The 19,994-nt window shown below is 35.9% G+C and overlaps 1 long non-coding RNA gene across 1 annotated transcript in view; it reads left to right on the forward strand.

Annotated features, from left to right (window-relative positions):
• LOC143679313 (uncharacterized) overlaps positions 1-13,505 on the forward strand; it is a 42,453-nt gene extending 28,948 nt beyond the window's left edge. Inside the window, exon 3 of the long non-coding RNA XR_013173644.1 lies at positions 13,427-13,505. This is a non-coding gene — a long non-coding RNA (uncharacterized LOC143679313). The remainder of the gene's footprint in view (positions 1-13,426) is intronic.
• Positions 13,506-19,994: the final 6,489 nt, after the last annotated feature.

A 19,994-nucleotide genomic window follows, 5' to 3' on the forward strand; every position in this document is an offset into this window, starting at 1 on the left:
CAGAGTCCACCAGTCAGTGACCTTTGGAGATGAAGAAATAAAATGCTCCTGGGGAGCTTCATGAAACAGGAAGGCAGCAGGAGAAGAAGCTAGCAGATGACATAGTGTTCACCATGTGCCCATCCAAATGAGAGAGCAACCCTGACTGTGTTCACCATGTGCCTTTCCAGATGAGAGAAAAATTCTGAACTTCTTTGGCCTTCTTGAATCAAGGTATCTTTCCCTGGATGCCTTAGATTGGACATTTCTATAGACTTGTTTTAACAGGGACATTTTCTTGGCCTTAGAACTGTAAAAGCTATTCCATTTCTGGTATATTACATTCTGGCAGCTAGTAAACTAGAACACATGCCAAACAATACACTGCAATATTACCGACAATTTTAATTATGTAAATGGTTACCTTTACTACAGGTATTTATTTATTTATGCCAATCTGAGCCACTATCTAGTGTCCTTTCTTTTCATTATGAAGAATTATCTTTACCATTGCTTGTAGGGCAGGTTTTATGGTGATGAACTCTCTAACAGTTTTGGTTTATGTAAAAATGTCTTAATCTCCCCTGCATTTTGAAAGAAGTTCTCACTAGTGTGACCAATATGTGAGAAGTATATTTTTCTTCATGTTTCTTCATCCTTCTTGGATGTGCATATTCACATTTTATGCTAAGTTTGGGAAGTTTTCTGTCATTATTTCTTTAACTATTCCTCCTGCCACTTTCTCCCCTTTTCTTACAGGGACTCCCATAATGTGTATATTAGTGTGCTTGATGGTGTCTCATAGCTGTTTTAGGCTATTTTTACTTTTTTTATTTGCACGGTCAGGCACTGGGAATTGAACCCAGTTCTCTGGCATGGCAAGTGAGAATTCTGCCGCCGAAACACTGTTGCACCATTGTACTTTTATTTTTCATATTTCTTTTTCCTTTCTGTTCCTCAGCCTGTCATTTCAAGTGCCTTGTCTTCAAGTTCACTAATTCCTTCTTCTGCCAAATCAAATCATCTCTTGAAACCCCCCTGGGCATATTTCATTTCAGTTATCGTCATCTTCAAATCCAGTAAATACTGTTTGGTTCTCTTTCTAAATTTCTATCACTTTAATTACTCTCTTATATTGCTCATTCATCATTTTCCTGATATCTTTTATTTCTTTCTCTGTATTGTCCTTCATCTCCTTGGGCATTTTTTTTTTATTGCATGAGCTTTTACTGGTGTTCTAGAACACTGTACAACAAGTCTGACCAACATTCAGATAAATCTAGGGGAATATCATTTGTTCAACATACAATTAACTATTGATTAGGACACAGATACTTTATGTCTGAAAATTTAGAGGTTGACACAGAAAACAGACAAAGTGCAATGATTTACTTTTCAGCCAGTAGAAAAGATGGCCACAAAGATTATGGATTTAATGCACTTTAGGACGTTAACCAGTTTTGTACCCATGACAGCAAACTTTTTTCACCATTCCTTTTCTTCACTTACTACATAAAGCTCCAGTTTCATCTGTTGATCCAGCTTTGCCAGCTTATTTACCTCCTTAGTAATGAATTAAATCAATATTCGACACTGAGTGTAAACTTGTGTGAGAATGATGCTTTTAATATTTTGAAGATTATACTTTGGTAGTAACCCTTTACAAGGAAAGTTTTCTTATCCACTAGGAGGCAATAGGGTCAGTAACTAAAATATAGAATATTATTGTTAAAATTAAAAGCTGGACAAGAAATGTAGGCACTGGGATTTTTTTCTGCCAGCAAGGAAGAACTATGTAACTTATTTGATAAGAATTTGAACAGATAGTCTTCACAGGAAGTATAAATAAGAGTTTAACAAGCATTTTTAGAAAAGAAAATTTTGAAGTCATACTATTTTAGAATTGAAATACTGGGCCACATGCAAATTTCCAGATCCTAACATATTTTTCTCATTGGGATTTTTTTTTTACATTGTTCACCACTTTCCTGATTTTTTTAATTATTAATATATACTATATATTCACATACCATGTAATCATCCAAAGTATACAATCAATGATTCACAATATCATCATATAGCTATGCATTTATCATCACAATGTACTTTTTTCTTTTTTGTAAAACATAACATATATATAAAAAAGCAATAAATTTCAAAGCAACTCACAACAATTACTGTAGAACAGATCTCAGAGTTTGGTATGGGTTACAATTCCACAATTTTTGGTTTTTACTTTTAGCTGCTCTAAGATACTGGAGACTAAAGGAAATATCAATATAATGATTTAGCATTCATACTCTTTTGTTAAACCCTACTTTCTCTGTTTAACTCCACCATCAGCTTTGATTTTTTACCACTCTTTAGGGGCCATACGCATTTTAGCTTTTTCATGTTGGAAGGGGCTGTTGATAATATGGGATAGGGAGACAGAACTAGTTGATGTTCTGGAAGGGCTGGCCCCTCTGCATTTCAGAACTTATCTCATCCAGGGACCCATCTGGAAGTTGTAGGCTTCTGGAAAGTTACCCTAGTGCATAGAACCTTTATGGAATCTTATATAACACCCTAGGTATTCTTTAGGATTGGTAGGAATTGTTTTGGTTGGGGTTTGCAAGCTACAATAAGTAGCAATGTCTAACTGAAGCTTGCATAAGAGTGATCTCCAAGGTAGCTTCTCAACTCTATTTGAACTCTCTCAGCACTGATACCTTATTTGTTATACTTCTTTTCCCCCCATTTGGTCAGGATGGCATTGTTGATCCCACAGTGCCAGGGCCAAGTTCATCCCTGGGAATCATCTCCCAATCCACCAGGGAGACTTTCATATGGGCATGTTCCACATGGGGGTGGGGGGGCGGGGGGCAGGATGGGGCAGCGATTTCACTTGTAGAGCTGGGCTTAGAGTGAGAGAGGCCATGTCTGAGCAACAAATGAAGTCCTCCAGAAGTAACTCTTAGGCATAGCTATAGATAAGCTAAACTTTTCCACTACATACATAAGTTTCACAAAGGCAAGTCTCAAGATCAAGGGCTTGGCCTATTCATTTGGGTGTCCCTAATGTTTGACACAGTATCAGGTGTTTCCCCAGTGTAAAGTTTAATTGTTCCATATTTAAAAATGCTCTTCCTTGAGCATTTTTAAGATCATCTTTTTTAAAGACTTCATTCAGTATGTCCACATTCTTATCTTCTTCACTGGTGTTCACTGTATTTTTATCCTCTTCTTTTGGATGGATTATCGTTTCCTATTTCTTTGTCTATCTTGTACTCTTTTGTTGTACACTGTAAATTTTAATATTTTAAAATACTGACTCTGAGATATATTCCATGAGATGTCTTTTTCTTGATTTTGTAATCAACTGGTGATAAGACAGAGACTTTCTTGAGCTTCAGCCCTTCTACTAGAAAGATCTGCCCAAAGAGAATACAGTGTGCACGGTTTTCCCTGTCCCTCTGGACCTCAGTCTTGTCCTGGGATTTTGCATGCTATATGTTTGGAGTACCCTATTTACAGGAGTTTGGTTGTTATTCTTTTTCCCAGGGAATAAATCTCCCTTTCCTGAAGCTGCCATGCCTTTGTCCAAGATTGTCCACCTCATTAGGTTTTTGTATTTCTTTTGTTGTCTCAAGCTGCTTTGTCTTGAGAACAAATTCTGGACAAAGGATACCCCAAAAAGAACTCTCCCAAGTCTGTCTTTCTCAGCCAAAACAGGCCCAGAGACTCATAATGGGGTCACCGACTAGCTTCTAAGCACCCTGGGGAGGGAATCAGGAAGGGCACCAATAGCTAATCAGATAGCACCCTGAACTGAGCTTTCCTGGCCTGACCAGCAAATGCACCTCTTCAGCTAAATCTCCCTGCAGCCTTAAGCAAGTGCTGTGTTTTTAAATCTGTGCTTCCTCCATCCCTGTCTAATTAGGAATGAAATAATGGCTGTCATGGCCCTTGTCTGCTACAGCCTCTAACTGGAGCAGGTTGAAACAACAGTTGTCCTCAATGCTGGGCCACCAGCAATATGAATTTGCTAATTAAAAGCTATGAGCAGCCTCTGTTTGGGGAGAAAAGGATTTTATGTCCCTTTCTGTCACCAGTGAGCTAGCCAGGGACTGGATCTAGGGGCAGCCTACTGCAAGAGTGTTGAATGGGCACCATTGTTCACTGCATGGAGAGAGCAATTTGCTGTTCTTTAACATAGTTTGTCAGCATCTTCCTCCTGCTCTTTCCTGGATGCTGTAAACTATTATTCTGGCTTCTGGAGTTTACTGACTAATTGGAGGTATAAAACTAATATTGTGAAATTATTAGTTTACAACCCAAGGACTTATAATGGATTTCTGCATAAAGTGGATCAGAAGCTTTGAGCTCCTAGAGTTCAAAGATTATTACTGTTAAGGAATAGAAAAAAAGTAATATGTTATTCAAATAATTCTCACTTACTGAACATACATGCTTTGCTTTTGGGGCTATTGTTCCATGGCCACAGCCTCTGAAGCACTACAAAGAATTTCCCTTTTCCTGCATCGGCAGGCACTAGGAACAGAACACCAGTCCTGGGCATGGCAGGCAAGAATTCTACCACTGAGCCACCGTCACAGTGCCCTACAAAGAAATGTTTATGCCTATTTTACAGATGAGGAAACTGAGGTTTGGAGAGGTTGAGGACAAGACCATTCATTTAATAAGTGATGGAGCAGGGTTTCTGGTCATAAATCCCTTTTTCTCTATTTGCCTGTATAATATAGATACAAGTATTTGATACTACATAAATACAATATGATCTAAACCTTCTGTTTTTCACATGAAGATTTCTCAGGTTTAGAGAGATTAAATCCTATTCTACTAGGAAGAGGCTGTGTCAAATTTGAAGGCACATCTACTTCACTCTGGCAATCACGCATCTTTCCATCATGGTAGTGTCATATAAAGCTAGGAACTCCTGAAAATAAGATTTAATGATCTCTATCTCACTTTTATTATTGTGGAGAAGTAACAATAACCTTATTTAAAGGCATTCACAAAAATAAAATTTTATGTAGAGCAATGCATCTAGATTTAGCAAGAATTTTCAATAATGTACTTACCTTGAAATGTTAAATAATTGTGAAAAAGAAACTTCAGTACAGTAAAAGACTTTCTGAACATATGTGCATGTAAAACTATCTAATATTGCACAAAAATAAATATGTATATGTATACACATATGCATATATTAAAATCTGTTGTCATGTGCCCGATTTTTTAATTTCCCTATTCTTTAATGTTTATAAAAAGTATACCATGCATAATCAAACAAAAGAACTTAAACAATTATATTCTCTAATTTCAACAAAAACAAATGAAGGCCTCCAGAAATGCAGCCCTAAGGTTTTGATTCCTTATCTCTGAAATACATATTTGTACCAGGAATGCATTTTTATATAGATCACAAGTATCTCAAAAACAGTAAAAATTTGTCAAATTGCATTACTAGATATTGTATAGATTCACACATTATTGTCATTAACCTAACTATTAATTTTCAGTCAATTTCTTTAAGCCCTGTAGAAGGAGGCTACATGTAACTTAATTCAATGACCCCATCATTACATTGTTATTGAAGAATCCAACAGAAATTCAGATTACTAATGAAGTTAAACCTATTAAAAGCTTTTCTAAGACTCCAAATTATAGCTTTTGAAGATTCAAGAAGTCAGAAGCACAAAGACAACTATATTTAACTGATTTAAAAGAAAAAAACAAAAACACACAGCTGGAAATTTGTAATAAGACACAGTTCTCATAACACAGAACTGCATGCAGTTTTCACTAATGTCTATTCAAGCAAGCATCTTAAGAAGTTTCAATTTTTTAAAGACAACATACATTACCCTTAGGGAGACTGCACCATATTAAAAGTAAGGAGGCTTTTATTTTTATTTGGTTAGAATGAAAAACTGTTAGGATCTTGCCTTACCTTATATGCAATAAGCAAATATTATTCCCCCAAAGGAAAGTCACATGCAAAGATTCTCTCCAGAGATTAGTGAAACACATGCTTCTTATGTTTAAGAATTGATAGTTAGGAAAATGATGACATGATAAAACTCAAATCAACACTCTTTTCCTGAAAGATAGCTCATGAACTCAGGATTACAAATTTGGTAGGCTGAGGTTATTGAAATGCATCACATATTTGATTATACATATAGTAAATTTGGACTACTGGAAGTGTGCCAAAGAAGCTGAATCAATACTTATATATAGCTAGGTTTGAATCTTCTAGGATAAAAAATTTAGCATAACGAAGGTAAAGTAAATTTCTGAAATTATCCATTTAATTTCATTCATGTTTGAACAATAAAGGAACATATGAATATTTTGGAGGAATCAAAGAATCTCAGTACCTTTAGTTGAAATATACTCATAGGGATAAAAAAAATTAAGAGTCTTCAATTTTGCCTTAAAGAAAGATAGAAACAGAGTTTGATACTTAGTAGAATATTGCTTTGTGGTTCTTTTTGTTTCTGTTACAAAATTTGAGATATAAGACTTTTAATTAAAATAAGGAGTAACACCCTTCTTCTGACTTCCTTATAACTGTCTCATTTAATTAAGGAAACAAAACATTTTATTGAGTGCATACCACGTGCCAGCAATGCATTTTTTCCCACCAGGGAATCTAAGCGAATAAGAAACAGTCCATATTTTAAAGTCCTTTTAACCAGATAATGGAAAATTTTAGTATCTAAAAGTTTCACAAATAGTCGCAAAAAGTGTGCAGCTTGTTTAGCCTGTGGTGCTGGATTTAATTATCAACAAGGAGAAATTAAATTTGGGAGCTGAGAAAGAAAACGCTCAGTGATGCTACACTGGGATTTGAGGGCCAACTGGTGCTTCTCTCTATCCAATTTCAGATTGAATTCTAATTATGTCCAAAGTCATTCATGTGTGTTGTAGGAGAAACCGGGATCTTATAAAATGATTCTCTGTGAGATTATTTTTCTTTTTTAAAATCTTTAATTCTTCTCAGTTCTTTGTGTTCCCTTATCCTCTACCTTCCTATTAAAAAAAAAAAGAAAGTGATGAACATTTTTAAAACAACCGTCTTCGAAGGTAATGTATCAATTCCCATGGAAACCAATACGAAAGACACACATTTTTCACTAGGCTCCAGATACAGAGGAAATTTTTAGTAAGAGTATAAGCCTCTCTCCACATGCCTAAAACCTGGTTCATTAGCCACTAGATCAAAGTTACTTCTCCTTTAAAATTCTCTATTTTCTATTTTGGGTACCATTTATTTAATAAGTAAACTTAGCTATTTATTTATTTAATAGCTTCATGATAATTGCACTCCATGAACACTCTTTTCCACATTTCTTGCCTTAACCTTAAGTCAGTAGAAGGACTCAATGAAATCTGTTGCATTAGTAAATATGAGTGAAATGCATACTATAGCCTGTTACAATTCCATATGGAGAGTATCATTTGAGTTAAGGATGGTTTTCACCCCTTAATTGTTGCTACCACATAATTAACACATCATCAAGACCTATAAATTAGACCAAAGGAAGTAATTCTTGTGTGTGTCTGTGCATCTGGGTGTGTGTTTGAAACCAAAAGTATATGCTGTTAGTCATGTTTCTGACCCCTAGAGTATAAGAAACACATGTTACAAAAGATAATGCAAAGGATTTTTATGTAAGCAAAATTAAATATATTCCTGGGATATGTTAGTGTGAAAGCTTCTGTTTTGATTTCAACACTGATGGCTGCTGGCAGGAAATGCTGAAGAATTTTTCATGACACTCTTTTTCTGTTTTTTTGTTGTTGTTGATAAACATGTTTTCAAACAAACGTGGCATGGCATTACACTGTGGTAATGACTATATTCATTGCTGCCATACAAAATAGCACATGAACTAGTAAAGAAAGACTTATGAAATCACTTAATTGCCTAATGAGACATTCAGTGGAAATTCAACAATCTGCTTAAAATGGAAATTAAACAAACTGATGATTTATTTTCAAATGTGTGTGGAAAATAGAAAAAGCTTTCTCTTAACTTTTAATTTTTTTTATGAAAGTTGATTTAGATGAACTGATTTAGAATTTGTGATGTTTCATCCTGGATTTATTTTCATTTTAATTTTTCCATAAAAAGTGCCTTCTCATACAAATTTGTACTACAAATACTATTTTAGGAAATAGTTTTTGTTTTTTTTTTTTACAGTAAGGACACTTGGATGCATTAATCTCTTGATCTCTGTTCCCAAAACTGTAGAATGGGGATAATAATAGTTATTATCCCATAGGTTGTCATGTATATTAAGTCAAATGTACAATAAGTAGATAAGTATCTGGCACATAGCAAACACTCAGTAACTGCTAATAATTGCTATTGTTATCACCATGATCATCATTATTTGTATATGGAGCTAATTGAAAATCGTTTCGTAGAGTCTTTATAAGAACACGTTTGTCATTTTCTAGAGATCAATCAGACATTTGAAGGCAATACATTTAAATGAAAAGAAATGTCTTTAAAATATTCCGTTTTTCCCCCAACTAACCTGAACTGGACTTCCTTTTGTTTAGTCTGTCAGACAGACAACTACAAAACAGTAACACAGGCTGTAAAAGGAATTCACAGTCTTCTCTGATAGCACAGCATAGGGGTACCGAAGCTGAGCTGACAAACCTGGAGACGGATTCACAGACAAAATAAAATCTGAGTTGTGTTCTGAAGGAAACTAAAAGTTGCTCAAGAGAAGCTAGAGATGGAAGGAAATCCTGATGAAGGAAGCAACAGCATGTGATGACATGAAAGTTTGAGATGGCATTTGAGGCTGAGGAATTTTAAGTACAATGGTTTGGTATCACCAGAGGCTGTTAAGTATAAGCAAGTAGAGAACAAGTGAGAAAGAAGACTGAATGAAAGCATGAATTATCATATAGTACCTTGTATGTTTTTAAATGTATTTGAAATTTATCCTAAAGGCAACAAAGAATTCACAGAGATTTGGGTTGGTGTTTCTTTCTTTTTTGACATAGAATCATTTGCTAAGAGCAAGGGACTAACTATAAAGGAATAAAGAGAATGACAAAGATTACCCTAAAGCTGAGAGAGAGTACTGAAGAAAGGAATAAACTAGAAAAGGCAGCTGCTCCCCAAGGTTGGAATTCAGACCTTGCTAGAGACTAAGCTACAGAGAAGTTTCTAGGCTGCCCAGGGACAGAGCTAGTTCACCTTCACCCGGCAGAGGCTGTGAGGGTGAGAATTGTGAACAAGGATTTGTGAGCTGGGAAGTGTGCTGGTTTGAAACTGTAATGTACCCCAGAAAAGCCATGTTCTCCTAATCCAATCCTGTGGGGGCAGACCCACTGCTGGGTGGGAACTTTAAATTAGACTGTTTCCATGGAGATGTGACCTCACCTATTCAAAGTGGGCCTTTATCCTTTGACTGGAGAATACAGAATAAAGGGCAAAAAACACAAAGAGAGCTCAGAGCTAACACAGAGAGCAGAGAGATGAAACCAAGTGACAGACGTTTGGAGATGCAGAAAGAAAATACCCCAGGGGAAGCCAGAAAAAACCCACAGGAGATGAGATAACCAAGTGCAACCAGAAGCCAGGAGAGAAGGACAACGGACATTACCATGTTCCTTTCCATGTGGCAGAGAAACCCCAGGCATCATTGGCCTTTCTTCAGAGTCAAGCTATCTTTCTCTGGATACCTTGATTTGGACAATTTTATGAACTTAGAACTGCACATTCGTAACTTAGTAAATCCGCTTTGTAAAAACCAATCCATTTCTGGTAAATTGCATTCCAGCAGCTTTAGCAACTGAAACAGGAAGCCTCCCAATGAGTGCCACTGGACAAAGGCTGGACAACATGGAGACACAGCTAGGATTGGTAAACTGGAAATGCCCTCACCCCCAGAGATAGGTGGATGCAGGCTGAGAAGCCACCCTTTGTATGTTTGCTAGACTTCCTGGAACTCTTTCTGCAGAGAAGCCACTGAAAATGTGAAACCATCCACGGGAGGGACAATGCACTTGATGGGGATGCACACCACTAGATGTGCACTAGCTGCACACCACTAGACAGAGATAGGAGAAGCAAAGTGAGGCACAGCACAACCAGTAACAGAAACCCTTTCTTCCTGCAGTGTCCTGCTACTGACAGTGCTTGACATCAGGCCAGCTGGCAAAAAAAAAATGGTTATAGGGTCCAGCTCAAAAAGCAGCTCCTGAAGAAGAGATTTGGAGCTGAGAGGCAGGAGGTTTATAATGGGCACCAGGAAGATATCTTTGTTATTTATAGCCCAGGTACCATCTTTCTTAATTGTGAGAAAGAAGTGCCACCTCACTGCAACCTCAAGAAGCACGTTGGAGGGATTCTTCTGTTTATGTGTCCTATTCCAAGCCTTCGGAGGGCTATTGCTTTGTCTGTAGAGAAGGCTCTGTGTGTGTCTGATGAATGGGATCATCAGCTGACCTTCTCTGTCCCCAGCCACTGATGCTCAAACTCCGTGAAGCTCCAAGGGACTGAGTCGGCACATCCATGGAGACGTCCTCTATGACTGGGTCCCTCAGGACTCTAATGTGCTGTGCCACCCCATACATGGTTATTGAAAGCTTTGATGCATCTTTGGTTGTTTTCTCCTTCCTCCCGTCTTTGGCAGATTCCTCCTTATCCCACTGCTCCACTAGGGATGACAGATGTCATGGGTCTCTTCTCTCTCAGGATGGGCGTATCCCTTTCTGGAATGTTAGTTCATTTGGTTGATGATGCATGTGTGTGTCCTCAGCTCTTGGACAGGTTTTTCAAAATAAACTGTGATTTTCCAGCTTATCCAAGTTGTTTTCATTCTTTATGAGTGACAGTTTCTTCTCTTTTCCCTCTTCCTTGCCATAAGTGAAAGCCCCACTGATATTTGATTTGATTTGACTGAGTTTACCATGTATGAAGGTCACTCTGGAACCAGAGTGAACGATAGATTAGTGCTATAAAAACTGAGACAAAAAGTTCTGTGGAGAAGGCTAGGAAATAAAAGCATTTGTTGGGAAATGAAGAAGCTGTGGCATACTCTGAGTGAGAGCCACCCAAATGCCCAAATAAGCCAAACTGATGGTGAGAAAATGAAGGTGACAAAAGTCCATGATTTATATTTATGTATTGAGAAGCTTATGTATTTATGTATTTAGAAGCTTGAACTTGGCCCTTAGCAGTGATATGCTGGTAAAGTGCTTCTCTGTGAACAAAACAAAAACAAAAAACTGAAATTTTAGCATTAAATGTTTTAAATACTCCCACTTTGATTTCAGGCTACCCACAGGTTTCCAGTTTCCTGACTGTTTAGCAAATTGACTCTTGTGAGTCAGTGTAAGCTGCTAACAATCATCTCTAACATACAACAGAAGGAAATAGAAGTATGACCCTCAGGTTTTCCATTATTAGGTGACAAAATATCATTTGCTTTTTGCTGTTGAAGTCACGAACTCACTCAGTGGCCACCTCCCAGACTTCACCTACCCTCTTTGTTTTCCCCTCTTCCTTGATTATGTGCAGATGCTTCAATATTTTTCCATTCGGCTCTCTGAGGGAGACTTCAGGTTTAATGGAAAGCCTGACTGTACCTGGAGCCCCAAACAAGGAACAGGAATCAGCAGCCCCAGTTGCTTTTTATGGTGGGAACTCTGCACAAAGGTTGCTCGATAAATGCTTTTTGCTCAGTGGCACGTCTCCCTCTTCCTCAGGTCTCTAATACTCATGCCTGGGGCAGCACAGGTCTCCCTTGTCTCTGACTTGAAGTGATGTGCGGAACTACCCTTTGCATCCCTGGAGTACCAGTCCCTATAGGTCTTCTTCCCCTGCTCTTTAGGACCCTTTGTGCTATGTAAGTAATAAAATGGTCATTTGCTGAAAGTTTCTGCTGTGCCTTAGCCTATGTTTCCATGATGCACTGTGTAGCAACTCACCCCACACTAAAATTTACATGGTTATCGGTGTCAAAATATTACAGAACAAGTTTACTGACTAGATAGCTAATATTTGGGACAAAGAAGTGAGAAATGCTATACAAAATTGTATGTAGAATTTAGGGAGTGATTATATCGGTAAATTATGGGGAAACGAAAAAAACAGAAATGATACATGGAAAATTTATTATCTGAGAGAAAGCATATATGCCACTGCTTCATTTTCCCTTATGCTTTTTCTAGCTATCCCTATGACATCTCCCCTCTCTGTGGACGTGGATTGAGCTTTCCCACCCTACAAAGAGAAGGGTGACAGAGAAGGGATTAGGAGCAGCTAATTCATGTGCCACTCTATGATAGAGATTTGGTAGACCAACTATTCTTGGGGCTTATCATTTTTCAGTTCTGAGGTGTCATACCAATTTCAAATTTAAGTAAAACATGATTATTCTTATACAAGGAAATGAAATTACATTATTCACTAGGTATAAGGAATATTGTGAAACCTAATATGCTACATGGAAATCTCAAAAGAAAATGACTAAATTTTAATTTGAATATAATGAAGGAAAATTTCATAAAAATTGTTAAAAATCACCCTAAAATTATGGTTTGCCTAACCCAGTTTCTGCCCCAAATCCCCGATGTTCCAAATCAGCTGAGTGAAAACTCAAGACAATTGAATTAAGGCATCGATATCCTAGGAATAAAACTTATTTTAGTGTGTTTGAATCTTGATCTTGAAATAAGCTGAACAACTGACACACAAACTCACATTTGCATGGAACATGTGCACAAACAAGCTTTCCCATTCACCCAAATACTTTTTTTCAAAGGGTACAGTTCTCACGAGTCATTTCTAGCAGCTTCATTTCTGCAAGTGTAGAGAATAGGCTTAGGTCCCAGCTCTGTGGCTCACCTATGCAAAGAGGGGCTAGAGCAGGTAACCTTTAAGGATCCTTTCCAACCCTGGAGGCCTATGACTCAATGAAACTGACAAGTATCACAATAACTTTTATGGATTGTTCCCTTTATTGTATTCAAACTGAAATTTAGTCATTTCCTTTTGAGACTTACATATAGCATATTAAGTTTCACAATATTCCTTAAACCTAGTGAATAATGTAATTTCATTTCCCTGGTAACAATAGTCGTGTTTTATTTGAATATGAAGTTGGTAGGATTCCTCTGAATTGCAAAATGGTAAGTTCCAAGAATAGTTGGTCTATCACATCTCTTATGAGATTTGCCTCCTGTACTGCCACTCTGCTTCACGAGTATTTGCCGTGCTGTTCCACATCCCAGTTCTTTAGAATTTCTCAATCTTAATGAAGGCTTTGATACAGATGCTGTAGGTTCCTTAGATTTCTGCACTTTTTCCCATGAGGGACATAGTGGTACAGGAGACATACTCTTTTGGTTTTTTAATATGTGTTTAAGTGTTACTGGATGTTTTATACAATGATTCTGTTTACAGTGTTCGGATGTTTCTTATGATGAGGCAAGTCTGCACACCTGAACAAGCTATCTGTTGACCCTACCAAAGTTAGAGCTAGGTAAGTCTTTGCTTTTAGTATAATGTAGACTATTTCAGCTCAATGAAATTCAGTATTGCCTTCACTTGCTTGATCCTGACAATCAATTCTGGGGATTTTTAAAATGTACCTATCTCTAAGCATTTTTATTGGCTCTCAGTTTTACTTATATCTCAGCCAGAACTACAACTAAAAGAGATTACTGCTTTCGTATAAAGTAAAAAAAATAAAAATTAAAGTGCCCATCCCCTTTTCACTGACAAGTGATAAAAGGAAGGGTTGACAAGCTCCAGGCCCAGTCATGGGGTGGTGGTGACTGAACCCACCTGGACAAACGCCCCAAGCCATTTCCCCTGCTCAGATATGTCGTTGCAGCACATAGGGGCAGATTCTCAGTCAGGAGGATTCACCCGAGAATTGCTTGGTAATTACCCAGTTCATACGCAGCATCTAAATAACGTTATTATGTGTAGTAAATATATAGAGAGAATGAATGATGACAACAGAGAGTATGGCAGCTGCAATGGAAGACATACCAGAGATTCAGGTTTTGTACATTCGGGCCCTGCCTTAGACGTTGATTAGTAAGGATACAAGGGGTTTAGACAGTGCGTCTTCAGCTGTGTCTGGCACTGACCACTCTCTGATGTCACATCGAACCATGTCATTGTCTCGTTATCTTTCCAAGATCATTCTTTCACAGTTATTATTTTCAAAGAGGGGCGGGATAACCACATCTCCAATTCTCACACAGATTTGTGATGACAGGCACACAAAAGATAAATCATAGTCACTCTTCAATTGTATTTCTCAGAGTATCTTTCAAAGGACTTCATAATCAATGACCAGCCAAGCATCGCTAAATACTGCATTAGGAAAGGTGGGTTATATTTATCCATTCAGTTTTGACACTATCTGCTAAGAATGCATAAGAAATTGGAATATACTTGATATAGTTTCCAAAAGATTAGTTTAAGAGAGGATAACATTATTCATTATGATCCTTGGAGTTATGTTTGTTATAAAAACCAACAAATAAACAAACATCAAAAGGGATGGAAGTGAATATGATACATTGTTTCATATTCCCAGAGAAGGTGAACAAATGAAAATGTGAGACACTAATCTCTTTTATTGTATGTTAATGCAAAGTTTTTGCATCTTTCAGCTTTGGTATTCTCCATAGCATTTTATTTGTAGATTTTTTTTTTTTAATTGCAGACCGGTGGTAGCATCTATCATATTTCACCTTCAGTGAAACTTTATGGTCTTATGAATTTTCCCTGAAACAGACTGCTGAAAGACTTTTTCTGTATTCTATAAGAAGTAACGTGCCGCTGAAAGCTGAACTAAGATTTTAAAAACTTGTGAGCGACTTTAAGATCTGCCACTTACCGGTCCTGTAACCTTTAAAAATCTACAACATTTATGAGGCTCAAATTCCCAACTATAAAGTGGAGCAAGAAATACTTGGACAGGTTTCCCTCCTGTGATCCAGTTATAAGGGAAAATGAGAGTGATATGTGAAAATATTTTAGAGTTGTAAAGTCTTATGCAGATATAAAATATAATTATCTGTTTTATGTTAGATTGCACTTTGAAGATGGTTTTGACTTCCGTTTATTAACAACACATATCATGCATCAAGTGTGGCCAGCTAAAATACATTTCTGGTTACCATCTTTCAGACAATCCATTTTCACCGTCCAGTGTTAGCCCAATGAGCTGTACCCCCACATTTTCCAGTGCTTTGATTCCAGGTACTTCATATAATCCTCCAAGCCCAGACTGTGGAAGCTCATGCTTTTAGTACCAGCTAAAGGTGATCAATTGTGGAAAGCTGACTGCAGTCCCCTCTAAGTGCAAGACAGGAATTGAATCTGTTTTAATCACTGATGAATCTCAGGCAACTAGAACATGGCTTTCTCCCACCATCTTTCATTAAAAAGTTCGATCAGTGAAAAAAAATTTGCCCTACATCACTGAAAAGATGGGAGTATAAGTGAAAAAATGTATTGGGACATCCATGGTAAAATTTTTGAACTCTTATTCATGGTCATCAGATTGCTCTGTCTTTTCTTCCAGTCGACACAGGCTGTTTTGTTCTGCACTTCCAGAGAAATGCCAGTAGCTTTAGCTCTTTCATGAAACTCACTCATCCACAGGTAGCTTTTATGCCTCAAGGTTTAAAACCATTTAGTAAAGCCAAGAGCATAAACAGCACAATAGATTTCCTATAATGCCTTTTCCATCATTGATAGCCTGCACTTGTTTGTACTGGGATGATTACAGTTAAAGGATTTTTAAATTCCAGAATTATCGAAAGGAACACAGGTGTGTTATGTAACTTTGGCCTTAAGCTAATCTTCTGGAGTAATTAATAAAAAAGAACTACAATTGGACCTTCTAAATCAGTAGAGAGAATTCAAAGACTGAGTCAAAAGATAAATGCAAGTTATAGGATAGAAAGTGGAAAAGCAAAAGTAGAATATATGGAACAAATAAGAATCTTAAAGTAAGATGATAGAGTAAAAGTCCAAATATGCCAGTCATCAAAATAATTAATATGTAGCACACTCCTAGGTTAAAAGACAAAGATTGTCAGAGTGGATAAAAATCAATTTTCTATTATATGCTAATACAAGAAACAATCTAAAACTTAAGGTCATGGAAAGTTTGAAAATAAAACAATAGGAAAAAAAGTTTTTAGCAGGTATAGCCATATTAATACAGAAAAATAGAAGTTAAGGTCAAAATTATAGAGAAATAACTGAATAATTATTCAATATTATTATTGAGTAATGATTAAAGTTTTAATTAAATAGGAAATACATCAAATGTTTGACTCTAATCAAATAACCTCAAACTATTTTAAGAAAAGTTTGATTTAATCACAATTAGAAATTTACCCACAATACCAGAATAAGAGGCATTTTAAAAAGAGTATTCATAGTTTAGATAACTGAGAACACAGAGATTTTGAATTAAAGCATACGATACATATATAATAACGCAAAAATTGTGCCTTTTAAATTAACAGAACATTTATTAATGTTGCTGGAATATTCAGCCATAAGATTTTTCTCAATACTATTAATTTTACCTGTATTATTTAAGATATTTACTCTGGTCCAAATACAGTCAAATTATAAATTATTAAAATAATAAGAAAAGGAAGAATAAAACTTCTTACATTGGAAATTAAAAGTATATCTGTGTCTAAATAATTCATAGGTCAAAGGAAAACTTTAATAAAATATGAAAATATATAAAACTGAATAATAATGAAATACTATATCACAAATCTTGTGGGAAGCAGCTAAAATTATTTTTAGGAGGAAATGAAGCAGCTTTAAAGGCTTACATGAGGAAAGAAGAATGTATAGATGTTAATGATATAAATAGCCAACAAAATGTCCAAAAAGAAAAGACAGAATAATCTCCAAAAAATCAGAAAATGAAAGTGAATATCAGTACATTAGAAAATAATGAAATAGATATTAAGGTAATAAAATCACCAAAGTTCTAAGTCAATCTTTAAAAGTTACCTTAAAGTATTCAATAGTCTCTGTATTGATTGATTGAGAAAGGAAAGCAGATACAGATTTTAAAATGAGATATGAAAAACTGCATATGACTCCAGATGAAGCCATTTTTAAAGCATATAAGTTAATAAGGAAATATTGTGAAAATTTTCATTTCAACAAATTCTAACAAAATGTGCTAAGAATAAACAAAATATAACATCAGAAGTGACATGAAAAATATATGAAATCTGTAAAATCCTATAGCTATTAAAGAAAATAATAGTTTTTTGCCCCCCAGATAGAAGACAACTTCCCCAAAGTCTATTACTGTGTTGCTTTTTTTTTGTTATGCGAACTCTATTATATAATAGTAAAGAAAGAACACTTCTCAACTCAATTTATAAAATTATTATAACTTTGGAAACAAAACCAGTAAGGACATTGTGAAAAAAGAAAACAATAGCCAATAAAATAATAATATTGCATTTAAAATCATCAAAAGGGGGTGCGAGGGTAGTTCAGTGGTAGAATTCTCACCTGCTATGCGGGAGACCCGGGTTTGATTCCCAGCCCATGCACTTCCCCAAAACAAACAAAGAAGTAAACAAACAAAAAAAGCACAAGTAAAAAAAATTCAACAAATAGTATTGCGATAATGGAACACTCACATAGAAAAAGAATGAAATGTGATCCCCGCCATGCAGCATACAAATAAAAAAAAAATTCTTAAAAATATTGGCCTATTCAATTCGATATAGACATAAAAAAATACTCAGCTGGACAAATCTGTGTTTATTCCAGGAACACAACATTGGCTTAACATTATAATATATGTTGATGAAATCACCATATGAAGTTATTGAAGTAGAAACTCAAAATAAGTTCAGAAAAAAAGGTCAATGACATTCAACAACCATCATAATAATTTTTATCAATGATAAAAGTTCTAAACTATGAATGAAAGATAATTTTCTTAAGCTTTAAAAGAGCATCCACTAACACACTTTCAATCACAGTATACTAATGATAAAATATTGCAAGCAACATCATTAAAAAAAGAATGTAAGGATGTCTACCAAGAAAAATCACTTTTTATTATTGTCCATCGCCATCAAACAATGTAAGAAAAAAGTAAGAGTTAAGGATTAGAAAGGTAGAAAGCAAATTTTCATAAATTACAGATAATTTGTCCCTTAGAATGCCCCCAATTAACAAATATCCACTAGATTTATAAGAATTCATTTCTGCCCACCAAAAAATAGAGAGAAAATATAATTTGCATATAATTCCTTCACAAATATCTAAATTATTATTATTTCTTACCTACAATTTTCTATCATAAAGAGGTTGAAGGACTTGATGGGACATATTATGAAAATCCACAGAAGTACATTAAAGGAAATCTCCATAAATGAAAGCCTATATTCTTCACATAAAAAGTCTATTTTCTTAAAATTATATATGAATTTAAGGCAAGTTATAGGGAATATTCCAATAACATTTGCTTGTGTAACTTGGGAAGATTTGTCTAAGATTTGGATGGAAGTATAAAGACCAAGAAGAACCAGAGTCTTGAAAAATAAAGAAATGGTAGGGTAACTTGGCCTATCAGATCACTAATAACATTCCCTGTTTGTGGCATGTCACCAACAAGGACTAGATATTTAAAATGCATACAACAGAAAAAGGACTTGTTTCCAAAATACGTAAAGGCATTCTAAAAATCAGTGAAGTAAAAGACAAAAGCCCATTGAAAGAAAATACCAAAGACACGAAAAATATGACAGAAAAGGAAAAACAAATGATCAGCTGCCATAAGAAAATATGCTCAGCCACAGTAAAAATCAAGGAAATGCTAACTAAAACTATATGAGATTTCAAATTCATCAGAATCTAAAAAAAGTTAAGCCAAAACAAAATTAAGTAAAGGAAACATTATAGAATCCATTAGTTAGGAATAGATCAGCTACTATAAGAAAGATTGAAATAACATTCACTGAAACAGGATAAAAGTTTGTAAGTGGCCCACAGAAAAACTGCTGGCTCCATGATGTTTGGGATCCAGGTTCTATCTCTCTTATGTTCTGCAATTTTCAGCTTCAGGCTACTTACTATCCTGTGGTGTAAGATGCCTCCTATAGCTGCTGACATCATATTACATTCTAGCTAAGACGAAAAGGTACAAGGGCTGTGCATTTGTTAAAGCTGCTGGAATGCAATATATCATAAAATGGGTTGGCTTTTTCTAAGCAGATTTACTAGGTTACAAATTTACAATTCTAAGGCCACAAAAATGTCCAAACTAAGGCATCAACAAGAGGATACCTTCACTGAAGAAAGGTGGATGGTGTCTTGGGTTCCTCTACATACCCGAAGGCACATGGTGAAATTCGCTGACCCTTCACTTCTGGCCTGGTCTCAAAATAGCTCTCTCAGCTCCTGTGGTCCTTCTGGCTTTTCCTGACACATTTTATTTTTATATAGGTTCTCTTCTCTCTGTGTGTTCTCTTAAAGGACTCCTGGAAGCAGATTGAGACCCATCTTGCATGCGCAGGGTCACATCTCCATGGAAACAACCTAATCAAAGTTCCTACCCAACAATAGATCTGCCCTCATAAGATTGGATTAAAAGAACATGGCTTTTCTGGGGTACATAATAGTTTCAAACCAGCACAGGGACATTAATCATTTCCTTTTAAGGGTATGCCATGGTATTACAGACATCACTTCCACTCACACTCTGGTAGCTGGGTCTCTGTTAGACGACTATACCTATCTGCAAGGGAAGATGAGATAGTTGGACTTTCCTGTGTGGTCACTAAAATCTGTTAACCTTCTCTAAAAGTTTCTAGATGCTTATTTTCAGTTTTTGTACTTGTCTTGATACTGACTGGTAGCAACCATCCATGGATCAGCACGATGACTTGATTCTGATTGTGTTTTTGTTTTAATTTCCCTAGTTATGAATTTTTATTGTAGTTTT

The sequence above is a fragment of the Tamandua tetradactyla genome, chromosome 4, assembly GCF_023851605.1.
Source record: "Tamandua tetradactyla isolate mTamTet1 chromosome 4, mTamTet1.pri, whole genome shotgun sequence".
Classification (NCBI taxonomy): Eukaryota; Metazoa; Chordata; class Mammalia; order Pilosa; family Myrmecophagidae; genus Tamandua; species Tamandua tetradactyla.